Source organism: Moschus berezovskii, chromosome 7 (genome assembly GCF_049115385.1).
Source record: "Moschus berezovskii isolate FMDL1 chromosome 7, NW_MosBer_1.0, whole genome shotgun sequence".
Taxonomy (NCBI): domain Eukaryota; kingdom Metazoa; phylum Chordata; class Mammalia; order Artiodactyla; family Moschidae; genus Moschus; species Moschus berezovskii.
In genome coordinates this window covers 57,916,566-57,943,403 of record NC_142466.1, presented here as the reverse complement: position 1 = coordinate 57,943,403, position 26,838 = coordinate 57,916,566, and the positions used below count along the sequence as shown (strand labels likewise).

The window sequence follows — 26,838 nt, the reverse complement described above, 5'->3', positions numbered from 1 at the left end:
AACTGATCATGCATGAATGCTCTAGCTGATTCTAATGAATAATAAAGTCTGAATGGGTTAGATCACTCAGTTAATAATGGTGGATCCATGTCTGTTTTGACCTTTAAGCCCAACCTCTAAATGATATACTTAGTATGCAGCTTGTTCACAAGATAAGTGTTATCTGGGAGCAGTTCAAGAAAGCCATACTTTTTAAATGTTTATTAAATTTTGCATGTTTCATCTATTTGAAGAAGTCCTGAAAGCCCATGTTTCTGGACCCGGTAATTTCAGCACATGATCCCTGCAAACCAAGAAGAACTGCATGTTATGCAAACTTTTCCCTTTCTAGTTCTAAGGAACAGACAGACATTGGGTTATCTCTTTGCTGGGGGCAATCTGGTGGACTGACTGCCTGTACTGTAGAAAATATATCATGTCACAGTTGTTGGGGTTAAATTTCCATAGAATTTTTTTTTCCAGGGACACTGCTGGTCCACGGGAAGTCACTGACCTGTACTACCATGAATTTTTTGGTTCTAAAATCTATCTACAATCCTCTTAACCCTCATGAAATTTGATCATCTGTCATAAATCTGTGTGTTGATTGAGAAAAGACTTGTCACTTATTTTCTCTTTCTGTCTTCTCATCATGACATTAGTCTGGGTTGGCATTTCATTATTACTATTTTTACTCAGTATCATTAGTACCTTTGCAATGCTTCACGCTGACTCTTACTTCAGGACTGAATGAAAGATTTAAACTCCAGTCTCTCTGAAGAAAGAAAAAAGGAACAGCAACAAAAAAACATATTTATGATGATCGCTCCCTTTGCTTCCCAGGATTAAAGGGTTACTGTATAAAACTTGGAGGCTTACCCTATTTTGTCAGAACAAAGGGTAAAATACTGAATGTGGATACAATTTAGTGAATATAGTCCCATCTTCTCTTCCATTTTATTTATATTTTGCTTTTTTATTCTTGATACTTATTAGGTGTTCAAGTCGCAGTCTTAAGCACTATTAAGTGGTAAATTAAAGTTATTTTCAAACTGTTTAAAAAGCATTATCAAAATACTGTGGCTTTGGAGGTCAACAAAGCCTGGGGAATTTTCAGTGATAAATATCATGTCAAAGACTTAAAAGACTTCTTTTCTTACCCTATTTGAAAAAGTTTTTTTTTTTTCAGGGCTGAGATAAAATCACCAAGTAGAAATAATAGCTATTTAGCACCACCACACTTACTAACAAATAATAATTGGATGATCTGGAGGAGAAGACATTGAATTATTATCTTATGGTTGAAAAGTAAGAACTATATCCCAGGGGCTAAGGAAGTTTTCAGATGAGTAGGGCACAAATGCTGAGGGAACATTTCAATAAATAAAGGACAATAATATACATCTTTGACTCTGTGACAGAAATGCTTAGAGACTGAATAACCCAATTTACCCATGCCCTTGCAGCTAATGGGCCCAAGAAAAGTTAATGCTCAGAATCTAAAAATTATCTTTTGTTTGCTAAAGGCAGTTGATGGGTGATGTGTTGGAGAAGCAGCTCCCTTAGGTATGTTTCAGAAAAGTGCTTATGCTGATTTTCTAAAGAGAGATTAAATGACCTCACTGAGAAGCTGATATTGCTTATGGTATGAAAAAGACAGAATCATTGGGACACATTAAAACAGGAAAGGATACAAATAATATTTACTCAAAAAATGAATCAATGTGGAAATGAAAATAGAGCTAAGCATCAGCATTGGATGTGTCCTGTCTTATTTGAGAGTCTAGATCATTAATTCAGAAAATGACAATAGGGCATTTTAAAAAGGATCTTATGTAAATTATAGGAATATGAGAAAAACAAGATAACATTTTGTTCTTAAGATTTCTCTTCATGTATAGGAAAATAACACCAGCATACTCTGTTCAGTTCACAAGTAGAGGAATAAACTCTGCGTGGACTCACTGTTCGGGTCTCCCCAAAATTCATTTGTTGAAATCCTAGCTCCTGATGTGATAGTATTAGGAGGTGGGGACTTTAGGAAGTAATTAGGTCCAGACAGTGGAATCCTCTTGAGTATGATCAGTGCCCTTACAAGAGGAGACCAGAGGGCTGGCTAGCTCTTTTTTTTCTACCCTGTGAGGATACAGTGAGAAGCTGGCAGTCTGCAGCCCTGAAGAACACCCTGACCCAACTATGCTGGTGCCTTGATCTCAAACTGCCAGCTTCCAGAAATGTGAGAAATAAATTGCAGTTGTTTATAGACCACTCAGGGTATGGCATTTTGTAGCGTGAATGGGCTAAGACAAACCCTTCTCCCCTTCCAGTTTAGTATAATAGTTGGGACAGTGGTGCTGTGCTTAGTTGCTCAGTCATGTCTGACTCTTTGCGACCCCATGGACTGTAGCCCGCAAGGCTCCTCTGTCCATGGGGATTCTCCAGACAAGAATACTGCAGCGGGTTGCCATGCCCTCCTCCAGGGGATCTTCCCTACCCAGGGATCAAACCCAGGTCTCCCGCATTGCGGGCAGATTCTTAACCATCTGGGTCACCAAGGAAGTCCTGGGACAGGGGTACTCAATGATTTTTATTGTAACACACTAAAGCAAGGCAAAGACCTTGCACTGTTCTCCCACTTGTCCTGTTTCCACCTTCCAGTGGATTTCCAATTATCTGTATGATTATATATTGTGATGGTTAATTTTTATGTGTCAACTTGAATGGCCTAAGAGATGCCCAGAGAGCTGGTAAAACATTGTGTCTGCGTGTGTTTTTGAGGTGTTTCTGGAAGATTAGCATTCGATTTAGTAGACTAGGTAAATAAGATCTGCCTTCACCGATGTAAGCAGGAATTAGCCAACCCTTGAGTAGAACAAAAGGCAAGAAAGGGTGAATTCCCTTTCTCTTCTTGAGCTGGGGCATTCATCTTCTCCTGCCCTCTGACACCTGAGCTCTTGGTTCTTAGGCTTTGGATTCCAGGCTTACATCCCTGGCCCTCCAGATCTCAGGCCTTCAACCTCAGAATGGGAGTTATACCATTGGCTGCCCTGGTTCTCAGGCCTTTGGCCTTGGACTGAAACCGTAAGCTTGCCTGATTTTCCAGCTTGCAGATGATACGCTGTGGGACTTCTTGGTCTTCATGACAGTGTGGACCAATTTCTATAATAAATGTCCTCTCTATATATCCAGGTGGTCCTGTTTCTCTGGAGAACCCTGACTGAGTTACCAGGGAAGCCTGACTAATATACATAAAGTACCAAATTTACAATGTGATCTTAGTCTGAAATCTTATAATAATATAGAATAATAAGTTAGAGTTATCTATAAACTATATATAATACCATGACAATTTCAGTTTTTGAGTATCAACACTTTAATAACTCCCTGTATCCCACCAATTAAGTTCTAGTAGCTTTTCCTTGTGTGCCTGCCTGCTACGTTGCTTCAGTTGTGTCCGACTCTTTGTGACCCTATAGACTTGTAGCCCACCGCTCCTCTGTCCATGGGATTCTCCAGGCAAGAATACTGGAGTGGGTTGCCACACCCTCCTCCAGGGATCTTCCTGACTCAGGGGTTGAACCTGCATTTCCTGTGGCTCCTGCATTGCAGGCAAATTCTTTACCACTGAGCCAAAGGGGAAGCCCGCATTTGTCCTTCAGTTCAGTTCAGTTGCTCAGTTGTGTCCGACTCTTTGCGACCCCATGAATCACAGCATGCCAGGCCACCCTGTCCATCACCAACTCCCGGAGTTCACTCAAACTCATGTCCATCGAGTTGGTGATGCCATCCAGCCATCTCATCTTCTGTTGTCCCCTTCTCCTCCTGCCCCCAATCCCTCCCAGCATCAGAGTCTTTTCCAGTGAGTCAACTCTTCCCATGAGGTGGCCAAAGTATTGGAGTTTCAGCTTTAGCATCAGTCCTTCCAATGAACACCCAGGACTGATCTCCTTTAGAATGGAGCATTTGTCCTTAGTCTTATGTAAAAATTAAACTCTGTGGGACTGCCATTTGCTTATAATAAGAACTATAAAGAAGGGCTTGTCATATTTACCTCAAAACTGGTCTGGAGGAATTCAAGGCCCTCCCAGTGGACTGAGGATCACACTTTGAGCACCACTGGCTTGTGGCATGGGCTTTAGACCTGTACTCATGCTCTAGTCCACTTAAGAGATGCATACTTGGTCAAGATGATCTACCTGTCTGCATTGAAATGTCCCTATCTGTTAAATTAGTGTGATGGTTCCTCACAGGGCTGCTGAAAAGACTAAAATGAAATTTTGTTGTAAGGTAATTGGCCTGTGGCTGGCAGATAGAAACTAGTCAGCAAATGGTAGTCATTATGAAACATGAAAACTGCCTACCCCATAGCTAAGGCTGCCTCCCCCTAGGCCAGAAAAGAACCACATACCCAAGCATGCTGGGTATGTGTATTGTCCTCATTTCTAGAGGTTGAGAGTCCTCCCAGAGACCCACATCTATGTTTTGGGGCTCAGTATTGAAACTCTTATGGCTTGTCACATCATATGTCAAGAAGAGCTGTCCCACAGAGCATGCCTTCTCGCACATGGGACCTCATCTCCCATGCTCATTGTTCTTACATGGAGTAAGAACCATGTAATTCTGTGACAGGTAAAATTACATCTACCAATTAATTCAGTAATAAATTTTTACCGAATAAACACTAACTGCCTGCGCCAGTGCTCCTTTAGACTCACAGTTATCTAGCTCACAAGTTGCCTGTTATTTTGGGAGAGTGTTATAAATGTTGTCATTTTAATACTAATTATAACAGCAATAATAGTTATCATAAATAACAGTACTTTGTATGGCACATTTTAATGTATATTACCATGTGCAGTAAAAAATTTGAAAATGTTCACCATTTATAAATGAAACCAATTTACATAATGAAGAATTTCTTAATAAAACAGAAGGAAAGGTATTAAATAACCAGATACAAGGAAAGGAATTGCTGGCCAAACACTGGGGCTCTTCAGGGGAAAAAAGGTGCTATATAATTCAAGTGTCATTATTATTTTTTCACTCTGCATGTCTGGTTCAGTTCAGACAAAACAGCGTAGGGACATAACAGTCTGTTAGTAAGGTCAGCTGCAATGGCTAGACGACCACTTGGCATGGCCTGTATCCTGTCATCATCAGTGCTTTGAGAACCAAACGCTGCATCAAACCTTCCTCAAGCACCACTCCACAACTTCTCTTCTTGCCACGAGAACTTCCACCTGTGCTGCTTTTATTTAATATAACACGCAGTGCCAAAAGGCACCATGTGTACATCTTAAAAAAAACAGTCTTTGAAACAATGCAAAATTCATTCATGAAGGCAGCTCTTTCAAAAATTCCGTTCCGTTCAGTCGCTCAGTCGTGTCCGACTCTATGCGACCCCGTGGACTGTAGCCTACCAGGCTTCTCTGTCCATGGGATTCTCCAGGCAAGAATACTGGAGTGGGTTACCGTTTCCTTCTCCAGGGGATCTTCCCGACCCAGGGATCGAACCCAGGTCTCCCGCATTGGAGGCAGACGCTTTAACCTCTGAGCCCCCAAAAATTATTGAGTGCTTATTATATGCTGGATCCAGAAATTCAATAAATAGCTTATAGAATAAGATTCGCATTTTAGGATTTTTATCTGAGGAAAGAAGTACAAAACCTCAACAAAAAAGCCACAGTGGAAGACATTTTATTCTGTTGGGGGAGACAGTGGGTGAGGGTTTCTCTCCCCGGTTTGTGAAGCTTCCTCTAAGAACCAAGAGGTGGTGGTGCTTATGGAGGGCCAGAATGGGAGTTAAGTGCACTGTGATGGGCTCGCTGGACCCCTGGCCTCAGCATGATGGAAGCAGGAATATTTGGTGCTGGAGTGGGCAGCAGACTGTTCTGCTGACCATGAACTAAGCTAAGCTTAAGGTCTAGTCTTGCTTTTAAGGTAAGAATGTGATTCTTCCTTGTCACTGTGCCAAGACTGGGGGGTTCTTTGCTTGCGCACATGTATGCCAGAAGTATAGTCTTCTAGGAGCCGTAGGCTAGGCTGAGAGAGGGGAAAACTCTTCATTCCCATTCACCCATCAAACTATTAGGAGTTTGGAGGGAAACTGCTTGCATAACTAAAATTCCTTATTTCTTTTGCTCTTAATTTGAATATTTCTATCAACAGGTGGGCAAATAGGATTTCTAGCAATGTCACAAATTCTTTCACAATGAAAATTTTGGAAATCTCATAGGAAACTTTATTCTAAGAATAAAAGATTTCAAAGATTTCAATTCTTGGAATTGAGTGCTGCTCTCTTTTAATGCTACAAATTCAATATGAGTGCCCTCAAGGGAAAACAAACATTTTACTCACATAATTAGAACTTGAATATGCATAAAATATCTCTGGCATGATAAATAAGAAATTGACAATACTTTTTATCTCGAAGGGAATGATTAGAGGTAAGGACATTTAATTGAATACTTTTTGAACCATTAAATATTATATATGTATTATTCAAATATTCTCTATGCAAAATTAAATTTAAAATAAAAATTGTTAAAATACTTTCAAAGAAACATTACTTTTAGTGGATATGTAATATTTCCTCATGTGGCTTGCCTTAATTTATTCAATTTCATCATAAGTGGATATTTTAAGTTGTTTCTAAGATTCTTCTCTCTATTATGAAATGCACAACTCTGTTTACTTCTCTTAGATTCTGACAAAACATATAGTTAAGAAAAAAAAGTCTAGTTATTTTAAAGGTTCTTGCAAATACTGAGCAGGCTATGAGAATGCTTATCTCTTTCTGACACTATTATTTTTTTCAAAATAGCAAAAGCTAAGTAAAACATGGCCTTGTGATACCTCAGTGTTATAATACGAAAACATATTTACTCCACATTGGCTTCTACCTGCTCCTTAATATGAATTTTTAGCCCTTATTTGTTTTGTACCTGCAAAATGAAAATTACCAAATGCATTGTGCTGTGATTTGCTACCCCACGGACTACAGCCTGCAGTGGGTGGCTGTAGTCCTCACCAAAAGCGTTACCCTGAGGAAATTATAATTTTGAAGAGAAATCTGATCAACCCGAGGTATAAGTAGTCTTTAAGGTTTCCAGGATTTTGGTAAAATATGTACTATTTTAGTTCCATACTAGATGGAAGATAGAGTTATGGTCAATACAGAAGATACTGTAAGATTTCAGTTTATTAATGTTTCTAGTTTGTAATTCATCTTTGAAATCTTTTATTCTCTTGATACATGAGTCTATTTCAGTAAGCAAACTGTACCAAGCCATCATGAGACCCTCACTGTGGTTCCGTTCACAGTGTCCCAAATGACAGACCTGAGACAAGCAGTATTTTAGAGGATGACCGAAAATGGTGACTACAGATGACAGCCATGTGGCCTTTTAGGACTTTGTGAAGATTTCTACATCCTAACTTTCAGGACTGTGGCCAAAGCATCTCAGTGGTGAATTAAGATTTCCCTTTATTCACTTTGAATAGGACCTTCACCTATAAATGAACAGACAGTTGTTCTCATAATTTGACTCAAGACACCAAGTCTGAAATGACCTCGTTTCTGATCTGCCCTGTGTCTGAAATTTCCCCTTTGATTGTTTATTCCTTTAAGACACTGCTATCTCTAAGGAGGGCTTCCTAGGTGGTACTAGTGGTAAAGAACCTGCCTGCCAATGCAGGAGATGTAAGAGACATGGGTTCAATCCCTGGGTCGGGAAGATCCTCTAGAGAAGGACATGACAACCCACTCCAGTGTTCTTGTCTGGAGAATCCCCATGGACAGAGTCTGGTAAGCTACAGTCCATAGGGCCGCAAAGAGTCAGACATGACTGAAGCATCTTAGCACTCATGCACATCTCTAAGGAATTCCTTTCAAGAATAAAACCACCGCTAGGGGAGCACCACTAGAGGGGCACCACTACGGTTGCAAAGAGTTGGACACAACTGAGCGACTGAGCACAGGAGGGCACTGCTCTTCTGAATGTGACTTAATTGTTCATCAGTCAAGAGTTTAGCAAAGCAGTGACAGAGACATGGGTTGGGTAAGTTTTAGTGGAGAAGGGGACAGGGGTATGTCTAGAGCTGTCCTGAGTGCCATTACTGGAAAGTAGTCTTTTTGAAGCAGTGGCAAAGTGTCGACTGTCTTAGGAGATGACATAAGACCAGGCAGGAGATGGCAGGATAAGAGGGGAAGTTAGAAATTTGCTAAAGAAAATTTTCAACCCTGTCACAATTTGTCTGGGCTTGTCTTTTTCCCTAATTGGTTCAAGATAGCTCTATAGCTAGCTCTTTCTAAAACAGCTTGCATTTCTGGAGTGTTTGAAGTTTACCCCATGGTCTGGCTGAGAACCCAAAATAAAGATCTGCTATGATGCAGAGTCAGAGCATGCAGACATAACTTGGCCCTGCTACAACTCAGCCTTAATGACCTTGGGCATATTATTGAATCTTAATCCTCACGGTAGTTAGTTACAGGTTTCTATAACACAATTAGCAGTGAACTGTTACTTCAAGTGAAATCATATTTTAAGTGTATTATAAATGCTAAAATGCTCTAAAAATATAGAATGAGTATTATTGTTAGTTGCATTAGTAACAGTTCTCTAGGATTTTGCAAGATTCAGGGATAGTAGAGTGAAAGAGTTGGAAGATAGGTTCATAATGTTAGATAATGGATTGTTTTCATTTTTTGTTAATTGTGGTGACTTACCCAGGGATGGGGCAGCCTGATGGGCTGCCGTCTATGAGGTCACACAGAGTCGGACACGACTGAAGCGACTTAGCATACAGAGCATACAATTTTTATATATAAAATTCTGTGGCATTAACTACATTTACCTTATTCTGGAACCATCACCACCACTGATCTCTAGAACTTTTTCATTTTTTTCACATTGAAACTCTGTACCCATTAAACACTAACTCCCCATTCCTCGTCCCTCTAGTTTCTCAAAACCAAAATTCCCTCTGTATCCATAAATTCAACAATCTTATACAAGTAAAATCATATACCATTTGTTGGTTTGTGACTGGCTTATTTCGCTTAGCATAACATTTTCAAAATTCATCCATGTTTCAGCACGTGTCAGAATTTCCTTCTTTTTTTTTTTAAAGTTAAGTAATATTCCACTGTATGTATACATCATACTTTATTCATTCATTCATCCACTGATGAACACTCACATTGCTTCCACATTTTGGCGACTGTGAATAATGCTGCTATGAACATGGGTATATTGTTTTAATTTTTAAAAACTTCATTGGTACATGGCAAAAGCAATTTCATCTTTTTGACCTTGGAGGCCATTTAATAAACAGTTGGCATTTCAATTCATGACATTTTTTTGTCTGATAGGAAGGATGCTTAAAGTTGGAAGGGACGCCAACCTTTTGCTATATACAACAAAAACAATCCTGTTCTCACTTGGTCTTATAGAGATGTGTGGAAGAAGTGCAGCCCAGTTAGAAAATGTATGGTATTGGTATGTGAGCCTAAGATGTAGTCCTCTGTGGCTTAAGGAGATTCAATCATCATCTTTTTCTCTGACTGCAGATGGAGAGTGGGCTGTCATGGCATTCAAAGGGAGGTATTTGGCAGGTTTGCCCAATGCTAGAGGAAAAGCAGAAAGGAAACATTATTTTCTGGCACTTTGTCTTGCAGGAATCACAGATTTCAGAGCCTACAGCGCTTTTAGAGATCACTAATCTACTACTCCTTCCCTCTACTCCAGGATTCCAATTGATTGATGGGCAATTAATAGGCTAAGAGACTGAAGTCAGATTCCTGATCAGCAGAGTCCAATAAAAATATAATGCAAACCATGTGATTTATTGTTTTTTTTCTTAGCAGTTGCATTAAAAATGTAACAATTAACAGGTGAAAATGACTTTAATACATGTTTTATTTAACCTAGATAGGTCCCAATATTATCATATGTAATCAACATAATGAAATATTTTTTTTAATCCATACTAAATCTTTGAAATAGGATGTGCATTTACCCTTATATACCAATTTGGATGTCAAATTTTCAACAGTTCAAATAAAATATAGTCCTGTCAAAACTATATAGCTATGATTAATGGACAAATATTATATACCACTTTAATATTTCAACCTAAGTTATAATGAATAAAAATTAAATATTCTGTTTCTTAGGTGTCTGATTCTAGTGCTCAGCAACCACATGCAGTGGCTATTGTACTAGACAGTTCAGTTCTAGGTAATTCTCCTTTTCAGTTATAATCAAGGCCTGATATTTGCAGCACTGTAATTAACCTGGTGCCTGGCATACAGGAGGTACTCAGTAAATGTCTACTGACTGAACTGAGACAAATTTGAGTATTCTAATTTATTAGTCAAGTGCATTTTGCATGCTAGTTACACTCCAGGTATTATTCCTACTTCTCACAGAGCAGTGGTTCTCAAAGTGTGGACCCCATAACTGGAGCATCTGTCATCACCTGGGAACTTGCTAGAAATGCAAACCTGAGGCGCTCTTCATAGATCTGCTCAGTCAGAGACCCTAGGGGTGAGGCCTAGGTCTGTGTTTTAACAAGCTCTCCAAATGATTCTGAGGCATGCTGAAGTTTGAGAGTAAGCTATAGGGTCTCAGTTCAGTTCAGTCACTCAGTCATATCTGACTCTTTGCGACCCCATGGACCGCAGCACGCCAGGCCTCCCTGTCCATCACCAACTCCCAGAGTCCACCCAAACCCATGTCCATTGAGTCGGTGATGCCATCCAACCATCTCATCCTCTATTGTCCCCTTCTGCTGCCTTCAATCTTTCCCAACATCAGGGTCTTTTCAAATAAGTCAGCTCTCCACATCAGGTGGCCAAAGTATTGGAGCCTCAGCTTCAACATCAGTCCTTCCAATGAACACCCAGGACTGATCTCCCCTAGGATGGACTGGTTGGATCTCCTTGCAGTCTAAGGGATTCTCAAGAGTCTTCTCCAATACCACACTTCAAAAACATCAATTCTTCAGTGCTCAGCCTTCTTTATAGTCCAACTCTCACATCCATACATGACTACTGGAAAAACCATAGCTTTGACTAGATGGACCTCTGTTGGCAAAGTAATGTCTCTGCTTATTAATATGCTGTCTAGGTTGGTCTAACTTTTCCTCCAAGGAGCAAGTTGCTTTTAATTTCTTGGCTGCAGTCACCATCTGCAGTGATTTTGGAATCCCAAATGATGAAGTCTGTCACTGTTTCCACTGTTTCCACATCTATTTGCCATGAAGTAATGGGACAAGATGCCATGATCTTAGTTTTCTGAATGTTGAGTTTTTAAGCCAACATTTTCACTCCCCTCTTTCACTTTCATCAAGAGGCTCTTCGGTTTTTTCTCATTTCTGCCGTAAGTGTGATATCATCTGCATATCTGAGGTTATTGATATTTCTCCGGGCATACTTGATTCTAGCTTGTGCTTCATCCAGTCTGGCATTTCTCATGATGTACTCTGCATATAAATTAAATAAACAGGGTGACATTATACAATCCTGACGTAACCCTTTCCCAATTTGGAACCAGTCTTTTTTTCCATGTCCAGTTCTAACTGTTGCTTCCTGACCTGCTACAGATTTCTTAAGAGGAAGGTCAGGTGGTCCAGTGTTCCCATCTCTTTCAGGATTTTCCACAGTTTATTGTGATCCACACAGTCAAAGATTTTGGCATAATCAATAAAGCAGAAATAGACATTTTTCTGGATCTTTCTTGCTTTTTTGATGATCCAGTGGATGTTGGCAATTTGATCTCTGGTGCCTCTGCCTTTTCTAAAACCTGCTTGAACATCTGGAAGTTCACGGTTCACATATTGCTGAATCCTGGCTTGGAGAATTTTGAGCATGACTTTACTAGCGTGTGAGATGAGTGCAATTGAGTGGTAGTTTGAGCATTCTTTGGCATTGCCTTTCTTTGGGATTGGAATGAAGACTGACCTTTTCCAGTCCTGTGGCCACTGCTGAGTTTTCCAAATTTGCTGGCATATTGAGTGCAGCACTTTCACAGCATCATCTTTTAGGATTTGAAATAGCTCACTGGAATTCCTTCACCTCCACTAGCTTTGTTCATAGTGATGCTTCCTAAGGCACACTTGACTTCACATTCCAGGATGTCTGGTTCTAGGTGAGTGATCACACTGTTGTGATTATCTGGTTCATGAAGATCTTTTTTGTACAGTTCTTCTGTGTATTCTTGCCACGTCTTCTAAGTATCTTCTGCTTCTGGTGATAGAAGCAAGGTTTGATGCTGTGAAGAGCAATATTGCATAGGAACCTGGAATGTTAGGTCCATGAATCAAGGCAAATTGGAAGTGGTCAAACAGGAGATGGCAAAGGTAGATGTTGACATTTTAAGTATCAGAAAAATAAAATGGACTGGAATGGGTGAATTTAACTCAGATGACCATTATATCTACTACTGTGGGCAAGAATCCGTTAGAAAAATTGGAGTAGCCATCATAGTCAACAAAAGAGTCTGAAATGCAGTACTTGGATGCAATCTCAAAAACAACAGAATGATCTCTGTTTGTTTCCAAGGCAAACCATTCAATATCATAATAATCCAAGTCTATGCCCCGACCAGTAATGCTGAAGAAGCTGAAGTTTAATGGTTCTATGAAGACATACAAGACTTTTTAGAACTAACACCCCCAAAATACGTCCTTTTCATTATAGGGGATTGGAATGCAAAAGTGGGAAGTCAAGAAACACCTGGGAAATTTGGCCTTGGAGTACAGAATGAAGCAAGGCAAAGGCTAATAGAGTTTTGCCAAGAGAACGCACTGGTCATAGCAAACACCCTCTTCCAACAACACAAGAGAAGACTCTACACATGGACATCACCAGATGGTCAACACTGAAATCAGTTTGATTATATTCTTTGCAGCCAAAGATGGAGAAGCTCTATACAATCAGCAAAAACAAGACCAGGAGCTTACTGTGGCTCAGATCATGAACTCATTGCCAAATTCAGACTTAAACTGAAGAAAGTAGGGAAAACCACTAGACCATTCAGATATGACCTAAATCAAATCTCTGATGATTATACAATGGAAGTGACAAATAGATTTAAGGGACTAGATCTGACAGACAGAGTGCCTGATGAACTATGGACGGAGGTTCATGACTTTGTACAGGAGACAGGGGTGAAGACCATCCCCATGGAAAAGAAATGCAAAAAAGCAAAATGGCTGTCTGAGGAGGCTTTACGAATAGCTGTGAAAAGAAGAGAAGCAAAAAGCAAGGGAGAAAAGGAAAAATATACCTATTTGAATGCAGAGTTCCAAATAATAGCAAGGAGAGATAAGAAAGCCTTCCTCTGTGTTCAGTGCAAAGAAATAGAGGAAAACAATAGAATAGGAAAGATTAGATATCTCTTCAAGAAAATTAGAGATACCCCAGAAACATTTCATGTAAAAATGAGCTATAGGGTCTAAAAGAGTCCTGTTTTCCTCAGCTATTCCTTGAGGTGGGGGGATGCTAAAAGAGCAAGCATTTCTAACTTTACAGCGCTGTCCAGCAGAATGTTCTGTGATGATAGAAATATTCTATATCTGTGCTGAACAATGGGCTTCTATGATGGCTTACTGGTAAAGAATCCACCTGCCAATGCAGCAGCCACAGAAGATGCAGGTTCGATCCCTGGGTTAGGAAGATGCCCTGAAGGAGGAAGTGGAAACCCACTCCAGTATTCTTGCTTGGAAAATCCCTTGGACAGAGGAGCTTGGCAGGCTACAGTTCATGGGGTCGCAGAGAGTCGGATACAACTGAGTGACTGAAAATCCACCTTCGTACTGAACAATATAGGCTTGAAATGTAACTAATGCAAATAAGAAAATAAGTTTTAAATTCTATTCAGTTTTAATTACCTTTCATTTAAATTCATACAGCCTCATATGGTTCTCTCACACACCTCTCTTACAAATAAGCATGGAACTCAGTAACTGCAGGGACTGTTGACTTGAATCCGGAATGAGCTCAGGAGGTAGAATCTGATAGGTGACAATCTTGTCTTCTCCATGCCTGCTCTCTCAGGACAGAGAGGAGACAGATTCACTGAACTGCTGTGTGCTCTAAGCCCAGGATTACGGTAACTAAAACAACCTATAGCCTACTGTCAACTCATGACCTAGGACTTACTCTTCCAGGTCAGAAGTAGAACCGTAAATTCTGACAAGGAGGCCATGACACACAATAATCATATTTTTCGATTAATAATTGCAAAGGCTTTGCCTCCTGAGTTATTACATGCAGTCAATTAAATTTTTTTAATGGTGGAGTTTATCTGGCTGTGCTTATAATGACCTTTTTGGTTTGCTAATTCTCTTTCTTTGAAAAATGCTTTCTGGAACTGACAAATGTCTCTACTTTTGTCCTAGACCTTTTCTGTCTCCACAGTTCTTGAGCAAATTACTATGATTTCCTTGACTTTGAAAATACAGATGTTTTCCATAATGACACAGAGAAAAAGGAAATGACTGGGTTTCAAGATACAAGGTGAAAAAAACCTTAGTGTCACGACTCATTACATAAAATGAGAGTGGATAAGAAGAAAAGTGACTTGTATTTTTTGTTTGGGTCATTACACCTTACTTAAACCAACTCAAACCCAATGTTTCCTGGGATGTGAAGCATCTTTGATCACGTGACTGAAGAGCAATCTGTTGATCTGGGATGTGGCTCCTGCTGAAATTTACCTGACAAAGCAGAGGGACAGCACAGCTCCATGAGACCACTGGGTGCTATCCAAACATGCTTTGTAATTTTGGTGCACCAGAAGAGTAAGTGTGACCTTAAAACAACTCCATGTGCTAACGTGATCCCCAACTGCTTACTTTTTCCACAGAAAGGGAGACTTTATATGTAGCTGCAAATGCTAGAAGGTATATGATGACCATGACATTTTCATTTGTAAGTGGAACCAAAAACCAACATATTATACACATAGGGTATCACATAAACTGGTAAACTGGCCAAAAAATTTCTGACGTTAATGAAAGGAAAGTGGTATAAAGCTGTTGTTTTCAATATGTCTATCTGAAACCTTCCTGAACAATATTCTCTTTCTACCTCATCCATCGAACCCTTTAATTGGCAGACAGTAAAGTCTGATGGGAAAATAATGGTCTCTTAAATACCTGAGAATGAAAAGTAAATTAAGTTAGCACGGTGTAAAAGGCAAGTAATTACATAATGTCAATCCTGTTTTATACTGTTTAGTCTTAAACAGCATATAAAGAAAGGGCATGTTTAGAAGAGACAAAATAAAACTACCTATTTAGATGATGAATGCTCTGCTTCTTTTGAGCAATGAATGAGCTTCAGGACAGCTTTTTCAAATGAGAGGCTGCCTGCACCCAAGTCTTCTCTTTCTCCAGCCTGTCCTAATTTGCCCCAACTCATGACGGGATGACCTTCAGTATGAGCTAAGGATTGGTTTTTGGTTCACAGGTGTGTTTCCAAATTGGAAAACAACCTGACCACATATGGAACAGAAGAGAGTCACAGAGAACCTTGAATTGCTGGGAGAGTGATCCACCTGGTGGGTGTCCCCAGCCTCTGGCTGTACCACAGCTAGCTTTGTGACTTTACGTGTTTTTATTCTTAGTGCTTTGGTTTTATCAGCTACCAAAAAGGGACAGTCTCAGGGGCTGGGTGTGTGGAATAATCAATGTCAGCGACAGGGAAGTGTCATCAATAAAAAGGGGCAGGGTACTCTGGTATTGAGAAGGATGAGGGAACCTGCAAGGCTAAGTGGCACTTAAGGGAACAGTGGGCCAGTTTTCCTCACCAGATCCTCCATCTCTCCCTCCCATTCTTCCTTTCTTCTTTCCTTCCTCTTTCTCTCCCTCTTTCTCATCTTTTCTTCCTTTCCTTCCAAACGGAAATACTGGCATTGTGTGTGTGTGTTTGTGTGTGCACACTCATGCTTGTGTTCTTTGCAAAAACTTCATAGAATGCAGAGATGTAAAGAAGACAGTAAATATGCAAGTAATTCTATTTTCCAGAGGAGAAAAAACACTGTTAAATATTTAGTGTATTTTATAAGAATTTTTCCTGACATAGTCCCAGTTCTGTTTCTCTCCCTTCCTCTCTCTAGTATATGGGTGCAATAACATGATATAATACACATATTTGTACTAAATACACCGAATCAATATACTACTATATGTTGATTGTATTTATAATTTCCATGATACTTTACAAACAAATATTCCAATTTTTTGGTGAGAATTAATTGTTGCATACTTTGTTTAGCTAAAGCAGCTTTTTTCTCCCAGATACCCCTATTTCTGAATATTCTTAAGGAGCAGACAAATAAGGGCCATGATTCTTCTGTTTGCTGCTTGTTGGAGGTTTAATTGAAATGATGCTTCAGAACCTAGAAACAGGGTTTGAAATATGAGGAGTGTGCTGACAGCTCTGTGTCCTCCTATGCGATGGGAAATGCTGTGTGATATTCACGACTGTACAGCTTGTACAAACATCTCATTCATGTAAAAGGCAGATAATGGAAATGAGAGTCCATCAGAGGCAGTGTTCCTTATTTCAATTTATTACTATTATCCCAGGTAAGTCTGATCCTTTTGAAAACATATTAAAGCTGCCCATATCCAGAATTTTATAGCTTGAGCCTTTGCAAATTCCTCTAAAATGCTGGGCTGCTCTTTCAACACCATGATTTTTCTACCAGAGCCTCTCTGCATGGAGAACTTCCTACAATATGCTACATAACTTTCATTCTTCTTTTTCTGGTTGTGCCACGTGGCTTGCAGTATCTTAGTTTCCTGACTAGGGATTGAACCCTGGACCCCCAGTAATGAAAGTGTGAAGTCTGAGTCCTAACCACTGGACAGCCAGTGAATTCTTTCATTTTTTTTTCTCTCCCAAATTGTATTGGGAATATGATGTAACTTTCTGTGAAGACTGACTCATTTTTAAGGATCAGTTGCACTGGTATAACATTTCAAGGCCCAGAACTTGTGAGGTGCATGGAAATGTTATAGCTACCAAAAAAAAAAAAAAAAGACTCCAGAGAGCAGAGCTTTTTGAGCTCTTGTGTCTTCTATTTATAGATCTCTGGTCTTCTATTGATGGACAACCTATTGCTCTTCTAGCTGGATCAGTGCAATTTCCTGTAGCAATACCATTGACTGCCCTGTCCCTTTATGCCTTCCATGGAGGACTTGAAAACCAGATAACCAAGCTTGCTAGAATTGTGTGTTGTTGATGTTGTTGTTCACAAAGTTGTATTCAACTCTTTGTGACCCCATGGACTGCAGCATATCATGCTCTTCTATCCTCCACTATCTTCCAGGGTTTGCTCAAATCCATGTGTGTACAGAATTGTATGTACAGTAGAATAAAATAGATAAATAAAAATAGGTTCAGAATTAGGCCTACCCTGATTCTACATGGAAGGATTATGAGCTTTACTGATGAACTTGGTCACCAATTTTGACAATTTAGAAATTCTTTTTTTTAATTAAAAAATTGAGTCATAGTTATGGTCCCTAATATATTCAATCAATAAATATATATTGAATTGAATTAAGCTAAATTTCTGATACATATCAGGAGAAATGACGTTGTCAGATGGTTGAGTTATGGATGAATGAAGGGCTATACTTGGTCACTGGAAGAAGCTGGGCAGACCTCTGAAGGAGTAGAAAACTGGTGTGACTATCGTCAGTTCAAGAATCAGTCTGTAGACACACACAAAACTTTCCTAAGGTTCGGCAAGCTCCTTGCAGACTTGTCACTATAGCATCCCTCAGCTTCCTCTCTCTCTTTACCCTTGAATTGTGGATTTTGGAACAAGATTGCCAGTGCCTCCTGTCATCATTTATAGGTTTTGAGACATGGTCCTGACTATCGCTATACACCTGTGGTCTGGTTTCTCCGATTACAGACAGGGAGTATCTGCATTTGCAGAAGGCAACAGCAGCCCACTTCAGTACTCTTGCCTGGAAGATCCTATGGACAGAGGAGCCTGGTGGGCTGCCGTCTATGGGGTTGCACAGAGTTGGACACAACTGAAACGACTTAGCAGCAGCAGCAGCAGCAGTATCTGCATTCCTCCTTGAAATCCTCCACTTTCACAGCCCTTAAATCACCTATTCCTAGAGAATTTGTCCAGTGAATAGTGAACTTATGAATGTTTTCTCGACACCTTTGTCTGTTTCTTACTCTCCAGTTCTACAAATTCTACTGTAATGTCACAGGGATTCTCCAAAGACCTGGGGTTAAAGGTGGCCAGTGTGAGCGACCTCCTAGGACACTACTTCCTAAGCTTTAATGTTCACACAAATCACTTTTTAAAATACAGATTCTGGTTCAATAGGTCTGGGGTGGGGCTTGAGAATCTTGAATAAATTTTTCTACTCTAGGTATTATGCTCTCTCTAGCAATAAAAGGAATCCTTGTCTTACTATTCCTAAAGTTTTGTGTTTCTTTTTATTTTCCAGGAATGCAGGCACCCTGAAGCAGGAGATGGAAGGCTCCAGGAAAGTGAATGTAGATAGTTATGGTCACTTCCTGAGCTATCAAAATCTGGGCCATTGTAGATAGTCATCCTCTTCCTATTTTGCAAAACCAAACAGAAAGCAAACCTAAAAAATGATACACTGTCAAATGAAAAAAACCCGACCATCATCTCTCTTTCTCTCTGTCTCTCTCTCACACATACCCCTCTCTAAGCATTAGATATGATGGGAAACATATTTGGTTAAATACAGGAGTTAGGGTCTCTTCTACATTAATAAATGAAATTATTAACTGGAATCTTGTGATGTAGACAATTTAATGTGAATACATTTGACTTCCAGCTGTCAGTGAATTTAGGTAAATCCGGCTTTGAGAAAAACATGCTTTGTGTGAAAAACAATTTAAAATTCCATAAGAACATCTCTCTCTATCCTTTTTTCTTTTATCTCAACTATAACACTTCTGGAAAGTAAGATGAATAATCAGACTAGTCATCAGGACTTTATGATCTAAGTCCACTTAGTATAGTATCCGCTATCCACATTAAATTTAGAATGCTTACAGCTTGGTTTTATGTTTTTGTCATAAATCTAAAGTTTCCTTTTTTTTTTGTACCTAGAGTGTGCGCAAGGTTTGTGTCCTCCCCAAACATCTTTTAAAGCAAAGGGATTTATCTTAAAAAGAGACTTAAAGAGAAGAGCATGATGTTTTCCCTGTTCAATAGACATTGACACACAATGGAAAGCCATTCATTCACATGCCTAGAGTATCATGGTCCCAACTGAAGATTGGAATATTTTTTTAAAGGCCTTATTGAGATAGTTGAATTTTAGAAGTCCAGACTACATTAAAGTTCATTTTACAAGAGCTGAATACAGCTAGAAATTTCAGTGCTTTCTAGCGTTTGGTGGAAGGTGCCTTCATTGCTCCCTTCTTTCACTGCCATTCAGTTGGAGCTGGGATTTCTTTTAAAATACCCAAATCATGCAGAATAGGAGGCTTTCTAAAGTGAAATTACAATTAACTCCTGAAGAGCAATACTGTACTCTCCAAAATACCCTTTGGTGTCTAGTGAGGGACAGAATACAGAGATGGATGGGCCAGAGGGCTCACTCACATGACAGCAAACCTTGGGCCGAGCTTACTGTGTGCAAATCTGTGTGACTAGCATTTACAGGTGAGATTATGGAGGCTAAGAAAATTTCCCAGAGTCACATAACATGTAAGTGGTAGAATCAGGACTTGAGCTAAGATCTAGCTGAGGTTCAAGTGTCACAGTTATTAGACTAGAAACAAATACTGTTATATGGAACTAATAAAATATTTTATATTCCAGTTTAGAAGGACTTGTGATTGATCCAAAAGTAATGTCTATCAACAAGCATATTTGTTTTTTAAAAAATTTAAATTCTGAGCTCAGATCAAGTATAGAAAGCTTCATAACTACAAAGGTTAGTAGTAAAATCTTTTCGTCATTGCTCAGAACTGATCAGCCTTTCTTATACCCCCCCCCACAGCCCACTGAGGTAGGTAATAGTCATGTTACAGATGAGGAAACTGAGGCACATAAAGATTAAGTAACTTGCCCAAAGTCACATAGATAATAAGTGGAGGAGGTGGAATTTGAATCTAGGCAGTCTGACACCGAAGTCTCTGTTCTCAGCAATAACAGAAAGTCAGTCATTGTAATAAATGAATGAGTAGCAAGTGTGCAAATTGCAGAGAACAGGGAGTGCATAGTAGGAGACCCACCCTGGCCTCTGGTTAGAAAATACTTCTCTGACGAAGATGTGACGCTTCTAGAGATCCCCCTCCCTCCACCCCAACCCGCAGCAGATCCTTGAGGGAGGAGAGAGTGGGATAGATAGGAAGGCACGTGAGAAGCCCCTCTGATGCCCCTGTTCTGTAGTTTGTTTCTTTCTTTCCTTTAAACTTTGGTTTAATGGACATGGAGATACAGAAGGAAAGCATGGAAAAGAAAACTAATATTTACTGGTACTAGGCATTTTGCTAGATGCAGTCTGTACAATAAATGATTTTTGATTCTAACTAATGTCCTGTGTGATAGATCTTGACACCATTTAAAGAATGAAGAAGTCTGAGGCTCTCAAAGTGACTTGTCCAAAGTCCTAGAATATGTAGGTAACAAAATCAGGCTTTGAATCCAGTCCTCGTCTGGGCTTTATTACTGAACTGAAGGGGACTCTGTTTTGAAGAAAAATATGTCATGTTGAAAAAGGGGACCTGTGCAGTTATGTTCCAGTAATGCAAGAAACAGTAAAGAGACACAAAAAACCCAGTTAAAATTAGGATCACCAATTCATTCATCTACTACTGAAGTCCCCCACTTCCTTAATTTCACTTTTTGCCCTTCCTGTCTATTTTACAAAATTACTAATTCCTTATACTGAGTCTGAGGACAAATGATTCCAAGGACTATTCTGACCTCAAATATTAGCAATTTTTTAAAGGGATGCTTTCAAGATCTCTATAATGGAATGTTCAATGAGTCCTACCTGTGCTACTCTGTGAATGTTAATATTGTGTTTCATTTTAGAGAAAAATTGTAGTCAGAATAATTCTTTGCCAAGCAGGCACATAGAGTCTTCATTTCTTTCTGAGTTCCTTGTTTAGAAAAAAAAATCTCCTCTATGGTCAGTGCCAAATCCAAAGGAAAACAAGAAGAAATAAGAAACGTTAACAGTGAAAGCAGGCCAGAGAAATATGCAACTGTTTTCCTCAGAGGATTAAAAGGTATCTTGCTTTGAATCACTTTGTACCCATACAACAAGGTAATACATGTACTTTAGCTGACTAAACAAGATTCCATTGATAGCTTAAAAGCTCTAAGTGTTCTTATATAATGAATATACTATTTCATGTACTAATGGTCCCAAAAGAATGAGAAATGTTTTTTTAATCTTTCCTTCAGAAGAAAAGTTAACTGAATGATGAATTAAGTTAATACCCTTGTTCTAAATCAAAGAATGTCCAGCCATAATGAATGATGATCTAAAACAATATTACATTATATATAATGCATTTATTAGGATTAGAGGTAAATTCATTTCCATCACTAGCTTTGGCTCATAAAAGTATTACTTTATGTGAAGATAAAAAGTGGGTATCGATTTCTTTTGAGGCAAATATCAAAATTTATTAACCTGAGTTTGCCAAGGTCAATATTTTCCTTATAGAGAAATATATCCATATGTTTATTGAGGCCCTGAATCAATTTTGTACTGTTGCACATATCTGGACCTTTTAGAGTTGTCAAATAGCAAAGTCAGGTGGAGGTTTCACCCCAGTCCCTGATTTTCCAGGTGAATGAATTCTCACTGAAAGGGAGGGACTTGTCCTAATTAGCTCACTCACCCCACATCATACTGGTAAGAAAGCATGCCTGTTTAGGCCTAGTGCCATATTTTTGCCACTGTATCCTCCTGCTTTCATTAAATATTTTGAAAGTTGTCTTCTAAATTCAAAGAAACCTTATTATAAACAAAATTCCTACAAGCAACATAGAATCCTGTAGCTCAGGAGCCCTGTGTGAAAAGTGAGAAATGATCAGAATCGTGTGACAATTTATATAGAATTAGAATAGTTTTCAAAAAAGAAGACCCAGTGATTGAACAGGTTTATAATGCTAGCAGTATTGGCAACCAAAGTTTTATATTTCTGTATACACACATTTGGGGAGTGTCTTCCACACTGACTCTAGCCTTGATCATGTGACTTGCTTTGGCCAAGCTCTTATCTTTTGGTATAAGAGCAAATTTGACAGAAGCAGAGGCTTGACATGTGCTGGGACTTGCCCTCTGTTGCTGATTAGTAGGCTAGCCTACTAGAGGATGTCGGGCCAGCTGAGGTCCCCTTCACCACCCAACTTTCCAAACACCAGACAGGTAAGGCCATCTAGGACCATCCTTTCTCAGTTGAATTATCAGCTGACTTTGAAGATCAGCTAAACTGGCTCAGACAAAAGAACTGCCCAGCTGATCCATAGAATTACAATTAATAACACATATTTGTTTTTGAAAGCTCCTAAGTTTGGGGGGTTTCCTGGTGGCTCAGCGGTAAAGAACCCACCTGCCAATGCAAGAGACAAGGGTTTGATCCTTGGGTTAGGAAGATCCCCCAGGAAAGGAAATGGTCACCGACTCCAGTATTCTTCCCTGGGAAATCCCATGAACAGAGGCTCCTGGAAGTCCATGGGGTTTCAAAAGATTCAGACATGACTGAGTGACTAAACAATGACAAAGTTGTTGGGGTAGTTTGTTAGACAGTAAGGCTAACTGACATATTTGGAGATCCATTATGATGGAGTTAAATCATATATGGTCGAAAAACACAGAAAGCAACATAACACAGAAAATAAGTAAGTGGCTCACTTCAAGTTTATCCAAGTAGACTGGCAATACTTGAATCATTCAAAAAATAAAACCAATGATATTATTTCTTTTTTTTTTATTGATAATAACAATTACTACTATTTATTGAGTTATTTTGTACCGACCAGATACAAATTTCCATATACCATCTCATTTAACAACCCCGCTCCCAGTTGTGAGCAAGATATGATCATTCCCATGTTGCCAAGGAAGTTTTAATATTTCCAAATTATTTCATTTTCAGAAGTGACAGATGTTCTCATATAATAGTAACTTTTAACACAGAATTTCATCTCTTCCACTGGGAAGTGATCAGGAGAGGCTGATATGAGTTTTATCTGACTTGGGCATTAAAGCTCTGACCAGTGCAAAATCAAATCCTGAAACTGTCCATTCAGAGTACTGTGAGTCAACCAAGGCGAAAACCTCCTTCGATAATTTTATCTTTATTAATTTATAAGTATTCCTATCGCTTATTACACCACTGATAGCTTAGATGATGCTGTTGTTAATTTTATTGATGGGGAAAGTAAAACCCAAAGTTAAACAATCTGCTCTTCAAGGTATTACCAGCTAATGTTGGTATTAAGACAACGGACACATCGGTTAGGAGTCGATGTCAGACAAGACTTTTGATATGGAGCAGAGGATAAGAAACAGGACAATGCATCTTCACTGACATAGGTAAGAGATGGGTATGTTGTTAATTCTATGATTAAACCAAATTTTAAAAAATTGTGTTTAATTTGACTAATCTCCTGAGTGATGTTAGTACATATTATCAGGGTTTCTGTCACAATCTCTACTTCAAACTTAAAGTATATGGCAAAACATAAATAAAAAACATTTGCCAGATGCAGATAGATTTCAATTTTGTCCATGTGGAGTGGTATAACAGAGAAGCAGAAATAAGTATTCCTAAAATAAAATATTATGAAAATGCACATGTAAAACATGCACACACACCTACACATATAATTCTATTTTTCCAGAGTCAATAATACAAATAAAAATAAGTTAAATACATTTCTTTACAATATAAGTTACTTTATTAGTTCTAGAATTTCATATGCCACTGGGATCTGTGGATCATTGGCACTTTGATAAATTATGGATATCTTCGGTGCTAATATCCTCTGTGGATAAAAGTGTTGTGTCTGTAAGGGGTAAGGAGGGATGAGAATTTTGGAGGCAGTGAAAATACTCTATATGATATTATAGTGATGGATACATGTCATTATGCATTTATTCAAACCAACACCATGTGTGAACCCTATGGTAAACTATGCACTTTGGGTGATTATGATGTGTCACTGTGGGTTCATCCTTGGTAAAGTGTATACCATTCTGGTGAGTGATGCTGGTAATGAGGGAGGCTATGCATGCGTGTAGGGAAGAGGGCATTTGGGAAATCTCTGTATCTTCCCTTCAATTTTACTATAAACCTAAAATTGTTCTAAAAATAATTTTTTAAAAAAAGAGTGGGGTGTAGATATTTTAAAAGAGTCAAATGCTCACAAACTTACATAGAGTGATAATATGTACAAGCGTAAAAGTATTAGTTGAAAGCCAAATGTGAATAACTTCTAACAGGATTGGGGCGGAAGAAGTGACTGACAGGATAGTACCCATGAGGTGATTCTTCATAGTCCAGTGGTTAGGACAAGCAAAGAGTTGTCTATAGCTGTCAGCTGTACTCCGTCTAAGACAAAATTCAGAAAAAGGAAGAGGCTTACCAAGATTACTGAATGGCAAGAGATATTCAATTTCATAAACCCCCAATAATTTATAATTTTGCTTAAGAAAAATCCAAGAGCAGATACTTACTTCTGTTCTTTATGCTATTGTCATTCAGTCACTCAGTCATGTCTGACTTTTTGCAACCCCATGGACTGCAGCACGCCAGGTTTCTCTGCCCTTCACCATTTCCCGGAGCTTGCTCAAACTCATGTTCATTGAGTTGATGGTGCCACGCAATCATCTCATCCTCTGTAATCCCCTTTTCCTCCTGCCTTCAAGCTCCATATAAAATGTGGTTATTCAACCTTTGGAGAATGCCATTCACTGTTGTTTTTCATATATTACTCTTCTGGTCTCCGATATTTTTTGAAATTAGGCTAGGGAGAGTGGTTTCCAAAATTTGGAATAAAAAGACATTGAAGTAGGAAATAGCAACCCACTCCAGAATTCTTGCCTGGAAAATTCCATGGACAGAGGAACCTGGAGGGCTACAGGTTCACCTGAGTCAGATATGACTGAACACACACACATACACACACGCGCAGGTCAGGCAGGTTTTCATATCATCTTAAGCTGTACTTTCTGAAACTGTTGACTGGGAGTAAGCCCAGTTATAATGCCCTAAATAAAGTATCTAAATGTATTGGGTTGGCCACAAAGTCTGCTTGAGTTTTCCATAAGACCTTATGGAAAAACCTGAATGAAATTTTTTGGCTAACCCAGTATCTGTATGAGATAATATTTATTCAGTCTTCAAGTCACACTTTGTGTGTAAATAGACTGTGTAACTCTTCCATTATTACCCCAAGGGTCTCTGGTTGGACCACCACATTAATGCTGACATTGAAAGGGGCATGAGACCCTAGTCCACCAGAGTCCTGGGAGTATTGTCATTTTCAGCATGAAGCACTTTTTTAAAAAACTTTGTATTCTTATTGGGGTATAGCTGAGTAACAATGTTGTGGTAGTTTCAGGTGAAGAGTGAAGGGACTCAGCCATGCTTACACATGTATTCAACATGAAACACTTTATGTATGGTTGTTTCATATGCAACAACCCAGCTTCACATCTACTGATAGCCAGTTCCAGTGCCAGGAGCGTTCGCCATTTAACTAGCGATCTCACTTTGAAGGCAACCCCCAGGCTCGTTGCACTTCTGCTTCCCTTTTGTTTAAAGCTCCATTAGTTTGAAGGTCTGTGACAATAGTCACTGAAGAGTAAATTGAAACTGTTGCAGAGCATGTATCTCCATTATCAATAAACAATGACTTTAAATGGAATAAAGTAATGTCTAGCTGAGTGTGTTCTTAATGCTGTCCTCTGTGATACTGAGCTGACATGAAGAACAGTAGACTCTTGAATCAATAGAAAACCTTTCCAATGCATTGAATGGCACCACGAAAGTCCCAGACAGCTCTCTTTAGAGCCTAGCACACTGTGAGAAATAATAAGAAATCAACATTTAAGTGAGCGTTTACTTACATGCCAGTCATTGTACTGAGTTAGTCACTGTTTCATTATCATCTCATTTATCCTCACAGCAACCTTATAAGTGGTTATATTTTCCCAATACCCATTTTGCATGAGGAAACTGAGGCATAGAGAAGAGAAATATCTTGCCTAAGATCACGCAGCCAGTACAACCCCAGACAGACTGGCTCCAAAGAAACTCTCCACCACTCCATCATGCTGTCTACAGGGCTGCTGAAATGACACAGCAGTAATATTTTTCAAAAATAAGGCAAAGCTCATATAAATAGTAAGACTACACAGAAGATGGGAACAGACTTCTATATGATTCACTAGGCTGAGTCTACCAGTAATGGCTCATTTAGTGATAACAGTGGCTTTTAACTCTCAGCCTGTTCAGCTATAGTCTCAAGGTTGCAGAGAAAGTTTATGATCATCAAGACTGGCACACACAGTGGGAATTTTCTGTATGATTCAGGGAACTCAAACTGTGGCTCTGTGACTACCTCACAGAGAGACGGGATGGGGTGTAAGGTGGGAGGGAGGTTTAAAAGGGAGGGGACATGTTTTTACCCATGGCTGATTCATGTTGATGTATGGCAGAAACCAACACAATACTGTAAAGCAATTATCTTTCAATCGAAAATAAATAAATAAAGACTGGCACACAGAGGGACAGCACAAGCTAAGTCCTCTGCAAGGTTTCCTCACCATCATAAGATTCCTGGCAGGTAAGTTTTGATT

General features: G+C 39.2%; 1 protein-coding gene and 1 non-coding gene across 2 annotated transcripts in view; both read right to left on the bottom strand.

Moving 5' to 3' along the window:
• RORB (RAR related orphan receptor B) overlaps positions 1 to 26,838 on the bottom strand; it is a 218,493-nt gene that overhangs the window by 88,570 nt on the left and 103,085 nt on the right. The window lies entirely within an intron of this gene.
• On the bottom strand, positions 19,905 to 19,974 carry LOC129557656 (small nucleolar RNA U2-30). Its single transcript, XR_008686256.1, has one exon. It is a non-coding gene; the product is annotated as a small nucleolar RNA U2-30 (small nucleolar RNA).